Source organism: Bos indicus x Bos taurus, chromosome 9 (genome assembly GCF_003369695.1).
Source record: "Bos indicus x Bos taurus breed Angus x Brahman F1 hybrid chromosome 9, Bos_hybrid_MaternalHap_v2.0, whole genome shotgun sequence".
In the NCBI taxonomy this organism is placed as follows: Eukaryota; Metazoa; Chordata; class Mammalia; order Artiodactyla; family Bovidae; genus Bos; species Bos indicus x Bos taurus.
The window spans coordinates 102413404-102436385 of record NC_040084.1 but is presented as its reverse complement, the minus strand read 5'-3'; the positions used below and the strand labels follow the sequence as shown (position 1 = coordinate 102436385).

The following is a 22982-nucleotide window of genomic DNA, read 5'->3' as shown; positions in this document are numbered from 1 at the left end:
TCAGAGCAGAGACAACACAACATTCAGCGAGGACATTGAGAGGTCGCCGCCCTCATTAGTGGTCAGAGAACCACACACCACAGTGTCTGATTCATGGGTGGGTGGAGGGGCAGGGGAGGGACTGCTCGAGAATTTTTGTGAGCTGCGTGAGTTCCAGGTTCCCAGCTGCTGCGGTTTAGAGACTAAACTCTAGTAAGGAGTGACTTAAAAACAGCTCTTGAAACATACAGAACACAGGCAACAAAATCGGAACCAAACATTCCTCCTCAGACACACACACACACACACACACACACACACACCCTGCTAACGCTGTTGGATGAACACATCAGGAGAACCACAGACAAGACTCAGGACAGCCTTGCCTGTAGCTGGGCAGCTGGGGGTGGAGAGCAGAGGGGTGGGGACGGGGGAACACAGATGTGAGCTGCAGTGTGGCAGTCCTCTGCTCCAGTCGTATATGTCTTGGGTGTTAATCAAATAACTAACACCAAATGAATAAATAAAATACAAGACGGCTGGAGAGACAAGCGTGAACGGAAGGCAGGAAAATGTCATGACTCAGGGGCAACGGTTAGTTCCATTGTATGAACTTGAATTCTACTTAAAAACACACCAAAGAAACAAAAACACATTGATGCCAGAATTGACAGCACGTGAAGACGTCTGCTGGCTCTCGGCAGGGTCTTGGGGAGCCAGTTCCAAGCTGGAGGCATCCAGGAACCCTGCTGGGAGATGCTGGGAGAAGCAGAGGCAAAGGCGTTTTGTATGAGCCCGGCCTGCCGTCCATCCAAGGCAAGTCACCACCCTGATCCAGTAAGGCTGATGCCCCTGTGAAAGTGGATGTCTGGACGCAGGGGGAGGACGGTGAGAAGACCCTGGGCTCTTGGACTCCAGGCCTGCAGGCTGGGAGAAGAGACATTTCAGTGTTTGAGCCCCTCCCATCCGTAGCATTTTGTCAGGCAGCAGCAGCATCCTGAGCTGACTTACACGGTCACACCTCGTGACGTCACCACAGGGGCGGGGCCTTACAGCTGGTAGTGTGAGCTCCCTGCCACCGCCCCCTGGTGACTGAAGGTGGAAGTTACCTCTTTTCAGGGATGTCAGCCCTGCGGTTTGCAGGCTGGGCCCCAGGCCACGCAGGGGCTAAGTGTCACATGGGGATCTGAGCCGGGTCTGCACCTCCAGGTCCCAGCTGGCTTCGCTCCGACAGTCTGGGGTTGTTTCCTGAGACCGGCGGGGAAGTGCTGGTGCCTGGGCAGGGGGAGGGCAGTGGGGGAGGGACGCAGAGGCAAGGCTGAGGTTCTCCTCCAGGCCCTGGTGGTCTCTCTCAGCCCAGCCACGGCTTCTGGACCCTCTGGATCCCAATTCAGAGTCCACTGCTGGTGGTCTCTGCCCCTCTCCCCCACGGCTCATCCTGGGAACCCTGTTCAGATGGACCCAAACTTCCAGGGACGGTCAGGGCCAGCCGGACCTCCGACTGTTCCCTCGGGCGGGTGAGCACAGCCTGTGACCTGTGACCTGTGACCATAGGAGCTTCCTCCCACACCGGGAAGCCCGCCTTGCTTTCCGCAGTGGAAGTTTATAGCTCTCCAGACCTTCTCTCTCAAGCTCGAGTCTCCAGACTACAATCCCCGTCTCCAGGAGGGTGAGTTAATTTAGCCTGACGCTCTCTTTTTACCTTCCTTTTTTGGTTGGCTAACTTTTTCAACTAGGTCACTGCCTCAGAAGTCATCGGGCGGATCAAATGCAGCAAAAGCCAGCAATTAGTCAGGAGCTTAACCACTGTCCTGTGAATTGTGCTAAAAATCCATTGCTTCCTTCACTGTTTTGAAGACTCTGTGTTGCTGACAATGATGTGCTCGTTGTCATCCAAGCCTGTGCTGAAAGTATATCTGAAAAAAGGTTTTCATTTGTACTAGCTTTGTTTATATAGCCCAGACGCTAAATAAAACTTTAGACTTGAAAGATCTACGTTTTTCAGTGACTTGCATATCGTGTTCTGGAATATCTGAATTGGCTCCAACCACCTTTCTGTGGACTTTGTAACTTAGCCGTGTTTGTTCATGGAATTCTTCTCTTAACTAAATTCCCCAAACCCTGGCCCTCCTCTCAAAACTGCATTTTTCCTCCTTTTGGGGCTTTAAAACACGCATCATAGCTCTGAACAGATTTTCCCTGATACCTGTAAGAACTGCTATTTTCGCAGCAGGAGGAGCCTGGACTTGGCTTCACACTCCAGCAGAGCAGGCTCCATTCCTTTCTGCCTGCTGGGCCGCCTCCTCCCTGGCCTCACCCTCTGCCTTTGAACTCCAGACGTCCTTCTGAGGCTTGGCCTCCCCGGCTGAGCCTGGGCTTCCGGTCAGGGAAGTGCAGAGCCGCACCCTTTGGGTATTTACTGCAATTCTGGTTACAAGCACAAAGAGCTAGGAAAGCCTCGACTCCGAGCCTGAGCCACGTCTTTGTACTTTGCTGGGTCTCGAATCCCTGTTACTTAGAACGGCAAGCATTTTGCTGTGAGGAACCAGCCTTCCCCTATTTAACGAGCAACGAGATGCTTCCCGGGTGGGTCAGGTGTTAAAGAATCTGCCTGCAGTGCGAGAGACCTGGGCTCGATCCCTGGGTCACGAAGATCCCCTGTAGAAGGGAATGGCCACCCACTGCAGTATTCTCGCCTGGAGAATCCCATGGACAGAGGAGCTTGGAGGGCTATGATCCATGGGGTCACAAACAGCTGGACACACGACATGAAAATAGGAATTTTTGACCTTTGCTAACATTGAACAGATGGTGCGTTCCAAAGTGAGATGACTGGGTACAGAGAAGGATGAACAAGAAAGGCAGCCAGGGGTCAGGAGTGGGGTGCCCTCCTCCTTGGGGGGAGGGTGCATCCCCTCCAGCTTCGTCCAAGGACAGCCTTAGGGAGGACCACATATTCCTTGACAGGTCACTGGGCCTCGTGTCTGATCCCATCTGGGAACTTAGGATGAGGCCAGGCAGGGCAGCAAACCTGAATGGGGGTGAAGTCACGGTTCTCGGGACAGCAGCCTTCCTGGGGCCAGCTGAGCTTTTGAGGTGCAGACTCTGGGACGCTGGGTGTGTGCTCGTGTGTCGTGCACGCCCGCGTGCGAGTGCACGCTCACATGTGTCAGTGAGGAGGGCACAGGGGTGGGAGATAGGCTCGTGGACAGGACACGGCCGCGTGACTGTGGGCCTTCCCAGCTCCCATCCAGCGTGACTGCTGCAGGGGCCCCGGGGCAGCCACAGAAGTGACCACCGTGGCGTCTTGCCACACAGTCACACCCCCCACGTCTCTGGAGGCCAGAAGTCTGAAGCCAGGGGGTGAGCAGGGCCGAGCTCCCTCCAGAGGCCCTGTGGAGGAGCCCTCTGCCTCTTGCAGGCCCTGGCGGTGGCCGCAGTCCCCGACCCAGGACGCACCCCACCCATCCCTGTCTGCATCTCCACGCACTATCTTCCCTGTGCCCCTGTGGCTTGAACTCTCCTCTCCTTTTTTTTTTTTTAACAGCCACCAGCTGCTGGATTAAGAGCCCACCCAAATCCAGGACTTCCTCTCGACATCCCTAACTTAGTGACCTCAGCGAGGGCGCCATCTCCAACTGAGGTCAGAGTCACAGGTACTGGGAGTTAAGACCTGGGCACATCTTTGGGGGAGCACGAGCCGACCTGCCGAGAATGCCTGGGGCTGAGCGAGAGGGGCGGACGAAGTCCCGGTGACTCAGGGTTCGGAACTGCCAGAGTCCGTGTGTCGCAGTGCTCAGCGCTCTGACAGCGAATCCCGTTAGTGGGCTCACAGTGGGCCCCAGGACCTGGGGGTGAGGAGGGGCCTACGGCAGCAGGTGGGGGAGGACCGAACATGGGACCCTTGGGACGCGGCCACTCCCGTGGACGCAGGGCCGCAGCTGGAGTCCTGGGCGCCGTGTTGTGCCTCCCGTGGCGGGGCCCCCCGTTCTTCCTGACTGTCTGCATCTCCACCCCTTCCTCCTAGCGCCGGCTCCCTGCTCCTGGCAGGGACTCCGCTGGGGATTCCAGTCTGAGGAAGTCACCTGGTTTTCAGGGGAAGATACACTTTGTATTCTAAACCTCAGCAGCGGCCGGACCTCACTCGGGACACCCTGGTCCTGCAGGAGCACGTGCTGCCGAGATGCCATCAGGGGCCCTGCCCTGGGACCGTGCGCCTTCTGCTGCCACCAGGCAGGGCGTGGAGGGCTGTTCTCGAGGGGAGGGTCTGGAACGCTGCCCTTGGCCGTGTGCTCATCCGCGTCTTCTCCTTCGGTCGTCCTCAGAGCAGGACACGACTGGATTCAACATGCCGCGTCTCTGTCGGCTGCCAGGGCTCTGGGGGTGTGGAGGGTGAGCACTCACGCCCAGGGTAGAAGGCACTCGAAGCGCCAGATGGGCTCTGGGCCAAGTGCCCGCTTCTGCTCTGATCCCCCCTTCTCCAGGTCGGATGACGAGACACCAGTCCTCAGTGGGCCGCCCTTCCGGCAGGCTTGGTCACAAGAGAGTCATGGGTCTGCCAGGTTTCGCTGGCATCGGGTCTCACAGAGTGCGGTCTCCTTTTCCTGCAGACACGCCAGGGCTCTCTGTCCCCACTGCTGTCGTCTGGGGGTGGCAGTGACCCATCTGTGGGGCTGGGTCTGTGCTTTTCCCAAAGTGCTTTCCCACAGAGTTCCCCAAATAACCCTCGACTGCCCTGTGAGTGCGGTAGAGCTCCTAGTGTGTTTACTTCAGTATGTAAATGTTAGAGTTCCATCCCTGGGAAGATCCCCCGGAGTAGGAAATGGCAACCCACTCCAGTGTTCTTGCCTGGAGGAGCCCGTGGATGGAGGAGCCTGGCAGGGTACGGTCCATGGGGTCATTAAGAGTGAGACGCGATTGAAGCAACTTTGCACAGATATTAGAAACTTGCTTAAATTTCCCTAGATTTCCACAGAAGTCATTCTGTTGGTCCCAGAAGCTGGGTGGATTTATTTCTGAAAAACCGGTGAATTCCTGTAACATGAGACCTTTGTACGTTTCGTTTCCTTACCGGCAGTCGTAGGAGGGGAGGAAGGCACGATGTCGCGTGGTCACGTGACGTAACCTCAGAGGAAGTGGCTCCTCCCGTGCGCAGGCTGGTGTGGGGAGCGTTTCCTGCCCCTGCGGCAGTGCCGTGAGCCACGCAGGCTGTGGTGTTATCAGCCCCGGTTCTATTAGCTGCGCCTCTAATAGAACTCAGGGAGAGAGGCGATTTGGGTTCCCATCTGTGCTGTGAAGTTAGCAGCTCTCACGGCCATGTGTTACACTATGCTCTTTTCTCCTGTGAATATATGTTCACAGATACATGTGTATGTGTGTGCATGTGTATCTACATGAACACACACATTTTCTTTCCTCAGCTTTACCACTTTCCGCTCTTTTCTTACAAAAGTTGCAATCGCTTACTGATAACGAGTCCTTTCTCTGTGAGATCTGTTCTGCGTGCTGTGTGCTTAACACGCACGCCGTCAGAACCAGTCATTTCTTTTACGCGTGATTCCACTGATCACAGCTAGGGCTGCAGGCTGCCCGAGAACATCGCAAAGTTTCCCAAGATGATAAAGCTCAGGCAGTCGAATGACCAGCCAGGGACTCCTTTCCTTGGCCCTTGCAGGGCTGGCTTCAGTTCTACACAGCCCTGCGTTCCAAGGCGTGTGCTGTGACCTCGCCTGGGTATCACGCTGACCCACAGATCCAGCTTTCCCTGGAGACCTCCTACCTCTTTCCACATCCCGCTCCCCCCCACCCCCGGCCTACCTCCTTCTCGGCAAAGTGCTGCTCTGCACGAGGACCCACGTGCCATCCCCGTGGGGGTCTCAGGGCAGGTGTGCTTGGCCTGGAACCACCAGGCCCTTCTGTTGAGATCTGGATGCCGCAGGAGGGTGTTGATTTGGAAACTCTTCTCTTAAGGCCAATCTGGTTTTTTTGTGCCTGACGATCACCGGGCCGGCTTCTCCTGCACCGGCTCAGGGATCATCATCAACAGAGCAGGGTTGGAGCGCACTCCTGGATTGCTGAGATTCTAGGAAAATGCGGGATCTGCCCATGCGATGCAATTAGTAATTCCACAGAATGATGAAAGCTGCATGAGGAAAAAGAGAACCACCAATAATTATGGTCCGAGCTGTAATCTTCAAAGATGTTGAATGGAAGCTGAAGGAGAATATCTAAGACAGCGTGTGCGGAGCAGTGAATCACAGCTGGTAGTTGGGGAAATCGTGGTAAAATATTTAAAACCAAAAGTCCCCAGGGGGCCTGTGGTCATCTAAGACATTTTGTTAAAAGCCAGTGGAAGCAACACAATACATCTAAGTACCACGTGAAGGTCCAGCTAATTTTTTTATAGGTGTGTGCCACAGAGAAGGAAACCGAACAAAATCTACCCTCAGGTTGTACAGGAGGAAAATTCGCAGAGCTTTTTTCTTCAAACACATGCCAGCACTTCTCACGTTCCAGGCTCTGTGCTGGCTGCTGGCATTAAGTCCATCCTCCGAACCAGCCATGGTCTCTGCACCTGTGAGTCCTGGATCCCACGGAGAAGATTCAACAGAAACACACGTGGAGAGGAACCCACACCATGGAGGAGGTGACACGCTGCTGAGATGTGGAGAAGAGGGTCGTTGCGGATGGCGGGGATGGTGGAGGGGAGGGCAAGAGTAAGCAGGATTCCTGAGCTCTGGAGTGAGCCCAAAGTGAAGAGAAGCTGGTTTTCTGGATACAGACAGAATGCGAGGATTTATGTTCACGACGGGAGAGGTGTGCTATCAGAGCATGACCGAAATAGACAGCGTAAGACAGCCACACGGCTCCGGCCCTCGGGAGACACCCCATGGACTGAAGAGCCGAATCCTTGAACAGGGTCAGGAAGGACTAAGAAGAACTCGTTAGCAATAGATTTATGACGACCTACTGACGACCTACCGATGGTGCTGGAGAGAGCCCGGCAGGTGCCCCAGCTCCTGAGGTCAGGGTCACGGGCCCCAAGCTTGTCCTCACCTGTGGGGCCTTAAGAGCAGGGCTCTTGGCCTCGAAGGGGGACTTGACTCTCCCCAGAGCTGGGTCTGCCTGCGGCCCTGTAGGAGGGGACATGGCTGCCCTCCCGCCTGGCGAGATCCAGCACTGCCCTCTGCCTCACCATCTAGTCAAGAACTCCCAACCACTCCACAGGCATCATGCTGCCTCAGGCAAGAGCGTGGGGCTGGTTTCAGGATCTGGTGTCCTTTGAGTGCCCGGAGGTGAGGCGATAGCTGGAAAGAGCAGAGTCTGGAAGAAGAATCCCAGCAATACCGTCACCTTTTGCAGGACAGATACTAACGGAGTTTACTCCGTGCTAGGCTGGGTGTGTAATTGTTTCCAGGCCCAAGACCATCCTCCTGCTGATCACACAACAGGCCGGTCAACAAAGACACAGGTGGTCGAGGCGAGAAATAGCAACTTCATTCGGAAAGCCAGCAGAGCAGACGGAGAAGATGGTGGACCTGTGTCCTGAAGATCCACCCTGCCTCTTTTATACTAAAAGAAGAGGGAGTTAAGTCCTGGTTCTGGGCAGCCCCTGGAGGGAATGTGTTATTAATAATTTCTTCTTCCTTCAGCTATTCACAGGTGGGCTGGTCAGGAAATTTCCTGTGAGCTAAAGATATTTTACTTCAACACCCAGGTATTGGAAGCAAGGTTCCCAGAGATGGGCCATTATGTAAAAGTTAAGCTTATAGACACCATCTGTTGAGTGTTCCCTGATGGCTCAGTGGCAAAGACTCTGACTTCAGTGCAGGAGATGCAGGAGACGCTGGTTTAGTCCCTGGGTCAGGACGATCCCCTGGAGAAGGAAATGACAACCCACTCCAGTACTCTTGCCTGGGAAATCCCGTGGCCAGAGGAGCCTGGAAGGCTGCAGTCCATAGTACCGCAGAGTCGGACACGACTGAAGGGACTTAGCCGGAGGAGGGTGTGGAGCCTCCCGCAGGCTTGAGCTGGGGTGCGTGCGGGACATGATTTCTTTGTCCTTCTGTCGACATGAGGTGCAGGGATTGTTGACAGAACGCAAGCCCTTTCCCCCCAGTGAAAATCCATCTTTCAGATTATAACAATTTTCTACCTGGTAACAAAAACGTCCACATGCCTCAAAACACGTAATGTGTGTGTTTCCTGAGCTGTTGCTTTTGTTTTTAGTCGCTCCTTCGTGTCCAACTCCTTGCGACCCACAGACTGCAGCCCGCCAGGCTCCTCTGTCCATGGGAGCTCCCAGGCAGGGATCCTGCAGTGGGTTGCCACTTCCTCCGCCAGGCGCCTGCATTAGAGGGGTGCAGAATGACTCCCCCAGCCCTTTTCTCTGACTCACTTCGTGGAGCAGACAGCCTGGTCCTCTCCTCCCCGGGGCTCAGTCAGCTATTGTTTCCCTGTCCTGAAAACACTCCCACCCCAGGCGCCGAGGGTTCCAGGCCAGGCAGGAAATAATTCATTGTCTGGTGCCTCAAAGCCACAATAATCCAAAACATGACTTGCTTTTCAATACCGACTCCGCGCCTGTCAGGAGTCGCTGTGCGTTTGGGCGCAGAGGCTGTCGGGAGGGAAGGCGGCGATGCAGGCGGGATCCTGCGTCAGGAGGTGGAGTGACGACGCAGGAAACGGGCGAGGGGCCTTCTGTCCCCGGGGGGTGGGGTGGGGGGCAGGGCTGGCAGACACAGCGGCACAGTGGTTTCTGTCTGAGCGTCAGCTCTTAAACCCTCCGCGAGGCACCCGGTGGATGCCCAGCTTCTTACCTTGCTCAACACGTATTTCCCATTTGTGTTTGTACAGCGCATATGCTTAGCTGCTGGTGGGACCCCATGACTGCATGCCATGTTTTTTTTTCCATTTATCTCACAGGCAGATTTCATGTTTTTGAAGGACTCTGCTTCCCTGTCAATTTTAACGATGTTATTGCTTCAGTCCACCGTAGCTGGTGAATCTGCAATGACTCAGGGGTTAAAACTAAGCTCATCATCCAGGGAGCGTTCAGTAACGGGGAAGGGTGCAGCATCCTTGACCTTGAAGGCGGTCCATCAGCTGCCGCCCCGCCCTCCCGGGGGATGGAGCCGCTTCCCCCCACCCCCTCCCAGACAGGAGTGCCTCCCGATGCCGCTGTCTAATCTGCCTTTTCTTACATCAGATTCACCTCCCTTGCTACCTTGTTTTCCTCTGGCTTTCCGTTGCCTAGGATACCAAATAGGGCCGTGGCAGAGGCTGAGTGAGGGCGGGGGGCTGCGTGTTCTCCGGGGCTCGCCAGGTGGAAGGGGGGGGCCGCCTCTTTATCCGACAAGAATTTCTGCAGCCGCCGGCAGCCTCATTAGGGCTTTCCCATGCCACCTCACAGAGGACGGCAGGCGCAGACAGAAGTGAGATGCTAACCCGCTGTACCCTTTGTCCAGGCCCGGCGGACCTCCTGGCTGAAGCATGCATAATTCAGAGCAGCTGGTTCAGTGCATGGTGCTCCCCTTAAAGAAAGGGTGGCCCTGGGGAGGAGGGGTCGAGGGACAGAGGCTGGTCTAATTAGGAAGACCCAGTTGGGCTTAATATTTACGTAAGGCAGAGCTAAAAATTTCTCAGGTTGTTGAGAAAGGGAGAAAGTAAGAATTTAACCTCTCAGAGCAGCAAGATAAGTGGAAGGGAAGCGCTTTTTAGTTTTCACGGCATTTCGCCTCTGAAACAGTCTTTGGCGGGTATGGTCAGAACACAGGCTTTGATGCACACGTGGGCTAAGGCTGCCTCTTTTAGAAAGATTTCTGAAATCATCAGCGCTTTTTCCCGGGACCTGGTCAGGTCGCATTATCTCATGGGATTCACAGGACCGTTTCGTCCCTGTTTTCCTGCGAGCAGACCAGGCTGATGGAGCTGTGGTCACGGCCTCCCGATCCTGCAGACCCTGCCAGGGACCCAGGCAGGCGTGCCCCTCTGTCCTGCTTCAAGCCGCTCGCCCGTCGGCTGGCCCTGGGGATGCCCACCAGAGCAAGCCAGAGGCCCGGCCGGCCTTGTCACCAGTTTCCTGCTCATCACCTTCAACCTCCGTAATTCAAAGAACCGTGCAGGAAAAGGGAAATAAGAAAAAGAATTCTGGTCCAAAATTCTGTAGTAATTCTAGTGTCATGCAACGGCAAGGATGTGTGTGTTTTCCATCTCAAGAATTCAGTGGAAGGTGGGGCTCCTCTGCTGGTCCTGTGGGTAAGAATCCACCTTGCAACGCAGGGGATTCGAGTTTGATTCCTGGTCGGGGAACTAGGACCCCACATGGCCAGGTGCAACTAAGCCCAAATGCCCCAGGTCCTGAGCCTGTGCTCTCTGGAGCCAGTCCACAGCAAAAGCTGAGCCCCGGAGCCGCAGCTGGAGAAAGAAGCCTGCCTGCCACAGCGAAGAGCCCGCCCTCAGCAGCAAAAGATCTGGCGTGCGGCAAGGGAGGGCCCGAGGGCCGCAACCAAGACCCAGGCCGCCAGATAGACACATGAAGTTGTACAAGCCACATTCCATCCAGAGAAAAAGGATGCAGCAGAAGGTGACTTTGCTCCTGGAACAGGGTGTCCCCATTTCTGATTCTTCTAGTCGTTCTTAAAACCCTCGACCCTCAGAGTCACCTGTGACTCCTGACTGCGCGGTGGGGTCTCGCCCTGCGATGGGGCCTGAGGGGGTGCTGGGGGTCAGGTACACCTGCACACGCGTGCACACACGCACACAAGCACACACACACAAGTACACACACACATAAGCACACATACACAAGTACACACACACAAGTACATACACACAAATATATACATGCAAACACAAATATACACAAAAAATACACACACACACAAGTACACACACACAAATATACACACACACACAAGTACACACACACAAATATATACATACAAATATATACATGCAAACACAAATATACACAAAAAATACACACACACACAAGTACACACACACAAATATACACATACAAACACAAATATACACAAAAAACACATACACACAAACACACACAGAAACATGCACACACACATACATACACGCGTGCTTTTTGTGTGGGGTGTGGGGTGTGGATTTCATCAAACCTATGGATCAGTTGGGAGGAATTATTAACTCATTCAACCCGTGAACACTGTCTGTTTCTATCTCTTCGTTTGTTGAAATCATCTATTGTCTCTTTCAGCTATGTACTGTATTTTCATTTTTTTAGGTCTTGCACTTATTTTGTTAAAGTTCTCCGTAAGCATGTTTTTTGTGCTTTTATGCAAGATTTTTTTTAATTTTTCCCAATTTTTACGTTGCTAATGTGTGTAAATATAATGGACTTGTGTTGGTATTGTTGGCGTCCTACAATTTTGTTCAATTACTCCATACCTCGGGAAGGTTTCTGCGGCAATTCCTTACAATTTTCTATGTACTTAGTCATGTCATTTGCAAATAAAGGCAGATTTTAGGCTGCCTTACCAGTGTGTGTAAGTTGTATTTCCATTCTTGGCTTAGCTCACTGGCTCGTGCCGCCTTGAACAGAACTGGGAGGGACACATATTCCTGCCTGGTTCACAGTCTTAGGGAGAAAAGGGTCTTCATGGTGACCCTCAGGGAAGGCCACTGGTCACCCGCCCTGTGACACTGCCCCCTCCAGGCCCGGCGCAACTCCACACCCTCGTCTGGGCTGGTGTGCAGGGCCTGGGGCTGCAAACACCACACCGCGCTCGCAGCTGGGGGGACCCCCCACACAGGTGGAGCTGGAGACGACAGGCACGCTCTATCTCAGTTGCGTCTACATGAGCTTCCATCCTGGAGACAAAGCCACGGTGAGGTGGCTGAGCAGGGCTGTGGGATGCCTGGGCATTGTGGCTGTTTGGGGGAGGTCCGCATGGGAGGCTCTGGGGGTCCAGACTCCCTCACCTGCATGCAGTCGGCCGACTCACCAGGCACCTTGAGGGATCCCTTTCCTCGCCTGTGGCCCGGCCAGGACAGCACCCCAGCAGTCTGAGGACTGAGCGACTTCCTGTGGGGACACGCCTAGGAGTGTGCACACACACGTTAGCTGTTCCTGCAAAGGAAGCACACGTGTTTCCCAAACTCATCAGACCAATACAGCCTATTTTTATGAATGTCTTCTGAAACTAATGTTTCTTGGAACGTATTTTTGAAAAATCTGTGCAGTGGAAAAACAATGGATTTTGGACTTAGACTCTAAATCTATGGGGAATTTTCTTTCATTCTTGGTGTGGGTGGTGTATTTCACTGAGTAATTTATTTGTTTTCAAACAGAGTGCATGGGAGGTAAAATATCTTTCTTTTACTCTCAAAGTTAAACAACAATTTGGCTGACTGTTAGGTTCTCATACTCTTTCCCTCGGGCTTCCCAGGTGGAGCCATAGTGGTAAAGAATCTGCCTGTCAATGCAGGAGATGTAAGAGACATGTGTTCGATCCCTAGGTCGGAAAGATCCCCTGGAGGAGGGGATGCCAATACTCTTTCTCTCAAATTCCCTATCCTAACTGCTTTTTAAACTTATTTGTTCAGTTGCTAAGATGTGTCCGACTCTTTGTGACCCCATGGACCACAGCATGCCAGGCCTCCCTGTCCATCACCAACTCCTGGAGTTTACTCAAACTCATGTCCTTTGAGTCAGTGATGCCATCCAACCATCTCATCCTCTGTCATCCCCTTCTCTTGCCTTCAATCTTTCCCAGCATCAGGGTCTTTTCCAATGAGTCAGTTCTTCGCATCAGGTGGCCAAAGTATTGGAGCTTCAGCATCAGCATCAGTCCTTCCAGTGAATATTCAGGGTTGATTTCTTTTTATGATTGACTGGTTTGATTTCCTTGTTGTTCAAGGGACTCTCAAGAGACAAATTTCCTATACTAACCACTTTTTAAATTTAGTGTCACAATAAGGGCCTTGGTCTGGAGAGGCCAGATTCTTCCTCAGTATGATTCTTCTTCATAAATCACTTTCCGCCACACAGGAATTGTAGCATTTCCTTCTACACAGTCAAGAGAATTGACCAGTTTGCATTTATATGTGTATTCTGCGCACCCCTAGTGGAGGGGTTCAGGAACGTTCCTGTTACACTTTTGGCTACGGCTCCCCAGGCCTGGCACACCTTTGTGAGTCAGTTATTTTCACGCTAACGCTTTGTAACAAGCTGCCCCGACCTCCACGGCTGCAGCCAGGCCCACGTGTTCCCCACGCACTGGTCAGCGCGGACTCCAGCTGCAGGGCTGAGGTCAGAGGGGCCTCGGCTCACGTGCTCTCCTGTGACCCGTTGCGGGGCCGTGTGCCTCTCCTCCTGGCTATGGAAGACGTTCGGAGCAGAGTGAGTCTTCCGAGCAAAAGTGACTAACAGGATGGGGACACGCTCTCCCTCTATCCGGGCAGGTCCAGAGTCCGCGCTGGGGCTGTGGGGCAGGCAGGGCAGGCACCAGCGGTGACTGGAACACTTTCCTGGTTAAAGTCACTGTGCCCCTCGCTCTGGGTTTCGAAAAATCCCTCTGTTCCTAATCTCTCTCTCCCGCCTCTCTAGCCTTAATGCTAGGCAAGTTATGTATGAGAGTCTTCTAATTCAGTAGTCTGGTTTTAAGCATAAAAGCAGGAGTAAAAATAACCTATAAACCAGGGAGAATCATTCAATGTCACTGATGATCAAAGAAATGCAAATAACAACCCACAGAATAGGACTGTCCACTGGATCCGAGGTGCTGGGGGGCCTGAGCTGCCTCCCACACTGCCGGTGGAGGTGTCGGGCCCTCAGGCTGAAGCTGAATCAGGAAGAAGGGACCCGCGTCCCTGACAGCTCCAGATGCTGGAGGCCCCACCCCGACCCCGTCCAAGCCACCGGGTCGGTGCTGCTGAACTTCCAATGCGCGGTGGCACCGAGCTTTCCCCTTTTGTGCTGAGACTCAGCTGTCCAGTGGGCCGGCCACTTGTCAGGTGAAAGCGGCTCATGCAAGCTGTGACAAACCGCGAGAGCGAAATACACACCAGGTTAGAGATACAACAACAAAAAATATCTTGTCATTAGAGTCATAGTGGTTCCATGTCGAAATGATGAGCTTTGGATATTTGAGTTACATAAAATTTGCCGTTAAAATTAATTGCAGCTATTTATTATTTTTTTAATGTGACTCCTAGGAAGTATACTATTATATATGTAGTTTGCATTAAATTTCTACCAGACCTTATATTTCTACAGCTATCTGTATTATATGCGACACTGGAGGCTACCGGACACCATATCAATACTCTACTGGACGTTACTGCCTTAAAGTCATTTAGGTTTAGACAAAGGCTTCGCCCTAAGTTTTATTGTTCTTAAAAAACAAAAATAATTGTATTATGCATATCTATTTGGCCTTTTATTTTCCTTTACTTGACCTTCTGTTGTATTTTATCTTATAATTCTTAGTCTTTTTTACAATGATGTATTTATTTTTATCTCTGGTTTATTTTAAATGGAAAAGAGGAAATTACACCTCAGAGAGAGACTGTTGGTGTTCAAAAAGGGTCGCTAGTACTTTTTAAAAATTCCTCCCGTTTCCGCCAAGGACTTTCCAGCACAGAGGGGCTGTGTCTCCTCCCGTGAGGAAGACCCCCATGTTCAGCCTCAGGGTTTTAGCACCCCAGCAAGCCCTCTGCCTGCCCGTCTCACAGGAGGACTTTGCAGGCCCTAATGGGGACTCCTAGGAAACTTGGACTGTGTCCTGACTGCTCAGCTGTGCCTCCATGCAGGAGTTCCTGGGGCTGCACCACTGCCCTCGATGGCTGGGACCCCCAGGGACCCCCGGGGGGTGGCCGAGGCTGTGCCAGGTCAGAGCAGGGAGCCTGCTTCTCCAGGCCCACCGACGTGGCTCGCATCCTCCCACCTTGCCACCCCCAGAGGCCCCCTCCTGGCTCACTGACCACCGTGGGTGGCGGGCAGTGACTCCGTTCTCAGACCCCTGGCCGACCTCCCTGTGTGGGCTGGGCCCCCACCTGGCCTCCGGCCCTAGGACAGGAGGGGTGCCATGCAGGGCAGGAAGGGCCCTGCTCCCCTGAGCTCCTTCTCGGCAGCCTGGGTGGGCCACGTGGATCCGGCACAAGCCAGGTGCTCTGGAGGGTACAGGGTCACTGGGAGCACAGGGGACTTCAGCTTCCCTGTCTCTGAGCCCAGAAATATCCAGAGGCACATCCTTTGGGACCATGAATCCCTCCTTGGGCAAGTCTAAGCCCCTGCATCATCCCAGCCTCCACTTGGCTGCAAAAGCACCTTTGGGGGAGGGTCTGCGCTCTGCCGTCGCCTCTGGGGGAGGGTCTGCGGTCTGCCGTCTCCTTTGGGGGAGGGTCTGCGCTCTGCCGACGCCTGTACGTTGGGCGGGATGGCGCTTTTGTCAGCAGGAGCTTGAGAAAAGGCCGGGGGCTCTGGGGCGGGGGACGTGGGGCCCAGGAACTGGCGAGGTTTCCACTCATTCACAACCCAGTCTCCACAGCCCTGAACACACAAAGCCAGCGGAACAACCACAATGGAACAGGACGCAACTGGGGCCCCTGTTAGATGTGCGCTAAGGATGCAAAGTCCATGCGTTTCCTTTTGATCCACGAGCGCACATTCCCCAGTCCTAGACAGGAAGGAAACCGCGTGCGGAGGCGGTCTTAGGAGAAAAGAGGGGCGGGGCACTGGCCCCAGGACAGTGGCCTGCCCACCGCTAGGGGACGGGAAGGACAGCAGCGTCCTGAGGAGACGCGTGCAGTCAGGCGTGAGCACACGAGGGGACCTCGTACTGATTGACACGGCCCCGGCACAGGTCAGTGTGGACGATGCGGTCATTGTAGGTGGGGTCAGGGAAAGAGGCGCGGAGGTGGAGAAGGAACCAGCCTCGCCCTTCCTCGGCCCATACACAGAAGGAAACGTCAGACAACCCCAGACACCAACGTGCAGGGAAATGCTCTGAGTCCTGCAGAGGGAAGAGCAGCAAGTGTTCTTGCTGGAAAGAAAAGTGAAAGTGAAGTCGCTCAGTCGTGTCTGACTCTTTGCAACCCCATGAACTGTAACCTACCCCGCTCCTCCGTCCATGGGATTTTCCAGGCAACAGTACCGTAGTGGGTTGCCATTCCCTTCTCCAGAGGATCTTCCCAACCCAGGGATCTTGGAGAGAAAAGAGATTTTACATAAGATCCCCAAGATCCAAACCACAGGCGGTAACACTGAAGGCTTGATGGCATCATAGTTACACAGGAGGCAGGGGACAGAGTTAGCACGTGGATGGCAGCAGAAGGAAAACAGCTGAGAACTAACACGTCCAGGGGAACACTTGCCAATCAGCGATATGACCATCAGCTTGAGAGAAAAATTGGCACGTTCTGCACAGTTTTAACAAAGAGGAAGCAACCTCAGCAGCCACCAGCAGGTGAGATGTTCAGTCCCTCCCACATTCAGAGAAAAGCACACGGGATGACCCATGAGCACCAGGATTGGCACAAATGCAGCTCGTTGATGGAGTCACAGCGGTGGGTCAAGACACTGTCCCCGAGACCGGCAACGCCTCCTGGCACAGACTCCGAGGGAGCCTTGTCCATCTCCGCAAGGACGCCCTCATTAGCAGGGAGCTCGGGGGGCAGAGGGGAAGTCACGGCGTCTGTGAATGACGGGCACGTTACAGGGTTCCAGGAATGGGTTACAGTAACAGGCAGCAGCACGGAGAGAGCTTTTCCAATGCATTTTATTGAAGTTGACTTATGACATGTTAGTTTCTGCTGTACAACACAGTGATTCAGTTATACATATATACGTTCTTCTTTAAAGTCTTTTCCATCACAGCGTATCCCAGGACACTGAATGTAGTTCCCTGAGCTGCCATAGGACCCTGCTGTCTACCCATCCTGTATATAATAGCGCGTATCTGCCAACCCCAGACTCCCAATCCTTCCCTCGAGAGATTTCAAAGCACAGCTTGAGTGGGAAAAAGCAAGACGCTGATTGATACTTAAAGTACAATATAATTTATGTAAATTAAAAGACCTGAAGACAAGATAGAGTGTATTACACTTTCAGGGGCCCACACGCGTCTGAAGGTATCAAGCAGAGTAGCTGGGGCCCACGACAGGGAAGGGGATGAGAGCAAGGGCAGAGTGTGGAGGAAAATAATGAAATAGCACTGCTCACAGCATGTCAGGATGATCCTGAGTGTTTTGTGGGTATTATGTTGAATTCCTATAGCTTTTACTTGGCAGGAATTATGGAAATGGGAACAGATACAGAGTTCAGTGAGAAAATGTGTTTTCCTGTAGGAAATTGTTTGAAGAACTTATTTAAATAAAAATCTTAGGTTCGTCAGAGGAGGACATTCAAAACCTTCTCAGAGGACATAAAAAACCCCTCATGCTTGGTGTGCTTGATTAAAAAGTAGGTCACGGTGGGTTTGAAGACGTTTTCGGACGTTCTCCTTTGACTGGAAGTCTCGTGGGAGTGCAGCCACCTGGGCTGTGGGGACCTGGGAGCCACGGGGAGCCAGTGGATTGGGAACACGGAGATGGAGGCAGTTCAAGGTCTTAGGCGCGGGCCGAGTGGTCACGTGGGTCCCTTAGTCGGCAGGAGGAAAGCCTCCTCTCACCTGTTTTTTAATTTTTGCTTTTGTTTTGCTTTGTTTGGACTTCCCTCGTAGCTCAGCTGGTAAAGAATCCGCCTGCAATGCAGGAGACCCCGGTTCGATTCCTGGGTTGGGAAGATCCTCTGGAGAAGGGATAGGCTACCCACTTCAGTCTTCTTGGGCTCCCCTGGTGGCTCAGCTGGTAAAGAATCCGCCTGCAGTGCAGGAGAACCTGGTTTGATCCCTAGATCAGGAAGATCCCCTGCAGAAGGGAAAGGCTACCCACTCCAGTATTCTGGCCTAGAGAATTCCATGGACTATACAGTCCACGGGGTCGCAAAGAGTCGGAGGCGACTGAGTGCCTTTCACTTTGCTTTGTTTTTTTACTGTTAAGTTAGCACAACAGTAAGAAGCTGGGACTATACTGGGAAAATAAAGACGTGAATGGAAGCAGCCGCTGATGTCCTCCTGGAAGCCCTGCTAGGAGCCTGACGTATTTGCTTTGAGACAATGTCCACTCCTAAGTAAAAATTAAGGAGGGAGGGAACAACATTCTCCACTGAAACTCGTTCCTCGTGGAGAACCACGTCTGCCTTGGCTGGAGGGACTCGGGCCCTGGGAAGAGCCCCTCCGAGGGGCTGGGGGTGTTGGAGCCAGCTCCCGGGCGGGGGCGGGGGCAGGCTGGCTCGCCAGGGGGGCGTCTGCAGGGGCCCCGTGAGGACACCAAGGCCGGGGTTCCCTCCGCGTCCGCTCTGCCCTGGAAAGCAGGAGACCCGACTGCCTCCGCCGCCCCCCGACCCCTCGACGCCACGCTCCGGTCCTGGGGCTTGGTGAGGGCCCGGGGCCTGGAGACGGGGGCCACCGTGAGGCTGCCGTAATAGAGGGACCCCGGGCTCTGACGCCCGTGGAGGGGCCGTGGCTCTGCAGCACTGCAGCGACAGGCCTCGCCCCTTACAGGCCGCCTGGGGGACCTCGCACCCTCGCCAGCCGCTCTGTCGTGGCCCCTGCGGGCCCCTCCGGGCCCGGAGCCCCCACCCCACCGGGCTGGAGAGCGCAGCGGGGGCTCACCGTCCTGTGCGGAAGCACCAGCCCCTCCCTCTCCGAGCTCGGCACCCAGGCTGCTCTCACCGGCAGGAGAGCGGGGTGCCCGCCCACCGCGCCCCCAGGCCCGCCTCCAGCGGCCCGCGGCTCCCCAGGGTCCCCCAGCCCCCGCCCCATCCCCAGCCGCTCCCCATCCCAAGAGCTCCCTCTTTAGTCCAGGGTGTGTTTCATCCCAAAACGCACCGGGAGAGAAGCCGTCAAAGGGCTTGAAAGGAGAAGGAATATGATGGCCTTTAAAACGAGAGACTTCTGGCTCTTCTTTAGGAAAAGTGGGAGCAGAGGCGCCAGCGGCGGAGTGTGGGAGGGAAGATCTGCCTGTCTTAATCCAACTCTTTGCAGCAGCCGGAGGAGCCGCCCGAAAACAGCCGGAAATGAAGACATGCAGGAGAACAGAGCAACATCTCCAGCCCACGGAAACATCCTAGAGCCTGAGTGCTGATGACCAGCAGGGAAGACGAGAACAAACACCTCTGAACAACACGTCACAGCTTCAGGCTTTTGGGAAAAGAGTTTGTGGCTTTCATCGTCTTTCCTTTGACCAAGGTGCTAGCTGGCTGCTGCTGCTGCTGCTGCTAAGTCGCTTCAGTCGTGTCCAACTCTGTGCGACCCCATAGACGGCAGCCCACCAGGCTCCCCCATCCCTGGGATTCTCCAGGCAAGAACACTGGAGTGGGTTGCCATTTCCTTCTCCAATGCATGAAAGTGAAAAGTGAAAGGGAAGTCACTCAGTCGTGTCCAACTAGTTGACTAGTAATATAATAAATGTGTGCTTTAGCGGTAAACTTCCTTGCTTTTCGCAAATGGGGCATTTTAATGAAGGCTTAAAATTAATAACAATTCAGAGCTGAAGCCAAGTTATGGATTCTGTATAAATATGAATCGTTGTAAGGAAATGTTTTCTACTTTAAAATCATATGTCAGGAATTAGAGCCTAAAGGAAATGCTGACAGTTTATATATGTTAAAACATTTCAAGTAATTGGTTCATTCTTTGTGAAGATAAAACAAAGAATGCGGTGAGTCTGTATGACTTTAAATAATCTGGCCAATTGTTTTAAATGTAACTTTCAATAATTAATACATAAGCCTCCATGTTTACAATTAGTTTTAAGAAGCTCAGAACAAGTATGCTTGTTTTATTCTGAGATCAGCCAAACAAGAACTACTATTTAAATGATGTAATTAATCATAGAATGATGTAATAATAATTCCTTTGTAAAATAAAACAATTGCTAGTATGTTAAATCAGTTACGTGCACTGGCATTTGTTTCAAGGTGTTGACATTAATAATATGGGAAAAGTAAGGGGCAGACACATCTGTCAAAACTACGTAGGGGTTTTGGAAAGAGCTTTTCATTCTCCAGGAAGATCCCCTGAAGGAGGAAACGCACTCATTTGCCTGGGAAATCCCATCAACAGAGGAGCCTGGCGGGCTGCAGTCCCTGGAGTCGCAAAGAGTCAGACACGACATAGGAGCAGTGACGAGTCGGACGCCCCGGGCCTGAGCACGGCCTTTCGCTCTCCGGTGAAGGAGCTGTTTCAGTCCGCTTGGGCAGCGGCAATGAAAACGCACAGGTTCAGGTCCCGAGTGAGGGGCCCTGAACTAGAGGCTTCTCTAGTTGGTAAAGAATCCATCTGCAATTTGGCTGCCTTTGACTGTCTGGTGGGCCCACTTGCTGGTTCGTAGCCAGGTCTTCTCACTGTGTCCTCGCGTGGGTCTCTCCTTAGGGCACTAATCCCATCAGGAGGGCTCCACCCTCCTGACCTCATCACCTCCCAAAGACCCGCCTCCTGACACCGTCACGGTGCGGGGAGGGGGTGGTTAGGGTTTCAGCGGATCGGGCAGAGGTAGTCTCAGCCCGCGGAAGGTGCTCTGAAAGTTGGTGGGGGTGCTGGGTGTGGGCTGGGACGTCCGAGGGGCGTCACTTGGGACCGTCGCCTACGGCCAGGTCGGCTGACAGGTGCCGTTCAGAACAGGTGTGTGTTTAGTCCGGTCGTGGGCACTTATGAAATGAGAAGCCTCATCACTCTTCCAGGAAAACAGCATCGGTAAGAGGTGGCGGTTGTTGCTGTTGTTGAGTCACCCAGTCGTGTCCGACTCTGTGTGACCCCACAGATTGGGACTCTCCAGGCAAGGAGACTGGCGCGGGCTGCCGTTTCCTCCTCCGGGGGATCTTCCCAACCCAAGGATCGAACCTGCATCCGCTGCATTGCAGGCGGACTCTCTGCCCCCGAGTCACCAGGGAAGCCCAGAAAGGCTGGCAGGCCTGCTCACGGGTCTCGGCAGATGGAGCCCAGAACACCTAAGCCCTGCAGCGTGTGCCCGGTGGGGGGTCGCCCCTGCTGCCCATCGAGGGAGGGGCCCCTGTGAATCTCCACATCCTCCCATCCGAGCTGGCTCAAGACAGTGAGCAACTCGAAAGCAGAGAAATCGTGAAGTGTAGAAAAACCTGTAGGAAGTGATGATCTCTGGGTAATAGTTGCCTTTTAAAATGCAATTTGCATAGTTGAAAGTTTATATAATTTCATTTTTAATAACGGTGGGGTTAAACAATAGGCTTGCCCAAATCCTGAAATTTTAACCACCATGACCACTTTGCTGTTACTATTATTTTCATATGGGGTGTGTGGAGAGGGGCTGGTAGGCATGGAGATGCAGGAAAAAAGTAATGTCTGTGACAAAACACAGCATCTTTAAGGCAAAGGGTTCTGTCGATGTCCAACGAGGGAAAGGTCTGGAATGCTTTTTCCCTGAGAAGCGGGTCTGTCTTTGCTGACAAAGGACCACAGCACGCTCAGGCCGGCCAGCCGTCGACCTGCACGCTCCGCAGGAAGACCGTCCCTGCGGCATTTCCAGTCTAGCGGATTTTAAGGCTGCAAGGAACCGGGCCAGAAATGGTTTGGGTTTGTGATCAGTCATCTTCACGAGCAGAAAATCCAAATGCCACCCGTTTCTGAAGACAGATTTGAGCCTCAGGTTGCAGGTCGTTTCCGATCACACGTCGGAAAGTTGTCACAATGAGTGGAAGGGGGTTGGCACGGATCCCAGATGGTGCTGACGGGTGGCAGCTCTTCTCTGCCCCTCGGCTGTCTGCTCCGCGGGCGGGTAGGCGCGCAGCCCCGCTCACTGCCCGGAAGGCTCCCCCGACCCCGATACAAAGCGTCTCCCCAGCTGGTCTCCAGCTGGCTCCACTCACCCTCCAGGTGTGCACACAGCGTTGCCCTGGGCCCCGAGCCCCCACCACCGTCCTCTCCCCGCTTCCCCATGTTCTTCACATGCACCACACACAGCACACACAGGCACGCACACGCACACACACCCCACTCACACACGCAGAGCACACGTCACACACGCACCACACGTCCACGACTTTGGTGAAATCTGTCTCCTCCTTTTGCAGAGGAGCAGAGCTACAGCCTACAATGTCCTGTGAGCCGAGGGCGTGAAACAGTCCATCTAGACTTTTGCACACTATGGGAAAAATATTAAGCAGGCAAATTTTATTTTCTCCCTGACTTCCCCTTTGGGGCTTCTCTAGTTGGTAAAGAATCCACCTGCAATGCAGGAGACTCCAGTTGGATTCCTGCGTCGGGAAGATCTGCTGGAGAAGGGATAGGCTACCTACTCCAGTATTCTTGGGCTTCCCCTTTAAAGACACGCCACTGGGAGTCCCAGACCCCTAGCCACCAGGCCCACATCCATCTGCCCCGGGTCCTCCTGTGTGACGCTCAGTGATCTGGTAAACGTGTGGTGGGAGAGGTCCCTGCCGACAGCTCAAACCCTGGAGAGTTAACACTCACATTTGAACAGAGGGGGACGGGATTATCAGGGCGGGTTTTTAAAAGAGGAGCGCGGTCCGAGTGATCTCAGATCATACTGACCAGAAGACCACCTGAGGACCGCCTGGGCCCTGGGCTCCCCTTCCTGGAAGGCGCCCGGCGTGGGGCTGAGACGCCGCCCAGGGAAGAGGCTAGTCTGCGGCCGCAGAGAGGGTCCCTCCGGGTCTGGAAGACGCAGCTGCAGAGGTTCATCTGGACGTGCTGGTGGCCAGTGTGGCTGTCCAAGCTGCGAGCAGGACAGTGATCACATCCCCAGCGAAGGTGGGGACTCTGCGGTCAGAGGCTCCAAACGCACTGCTGAGCGAGTCCTGCCAGGGAGTCCAGTCCGGCCGAGGGCCAGGCAGCTGGGCCAGGGGTCACTGCTGACCTCCAGGTCCCGTCTGCACACGGGGCTCCGTCTCATGGGGCGAAGGCAGAAGGGGAGCATCCAGCGGGGTT

General features: G+C 53.9%; 1 long non-coding RNA gene across 5 annotated transcripts; it reads left to right on the top strand.

Annotated features, from left to right (window-relative positions):
• Window positions 1-438: 438 nt before the first annotated feature.
• LOC113898682 lies at window positions 439-19327 on the top strand. Of its 5 annotated transcripts, none has more exons than XR_003512719.1 (3): window positions 439-1648; window positions 3527-3635; window positions 9895-10788. It is a non-coding gene; the product is annotated as an uncharacterized LOC113898682 (long non-coding RNA). The 5 variants fall into 5 exon arrangements; XR_003512717.1 differs by lacking the exon at window positions 9895-10788 and adding an exon at window positions 4007-4836 and having other exon boundaries at window positions 440-1648; XR_003512716.1 differs by lacking the exon at window positions 9895-10788 and adding an exon at window positions 19047-19327 and having other exon boundaries at window positions 441-1648.
• Window positions 19328-22982: the final 3655 nt, after the last annotated feature.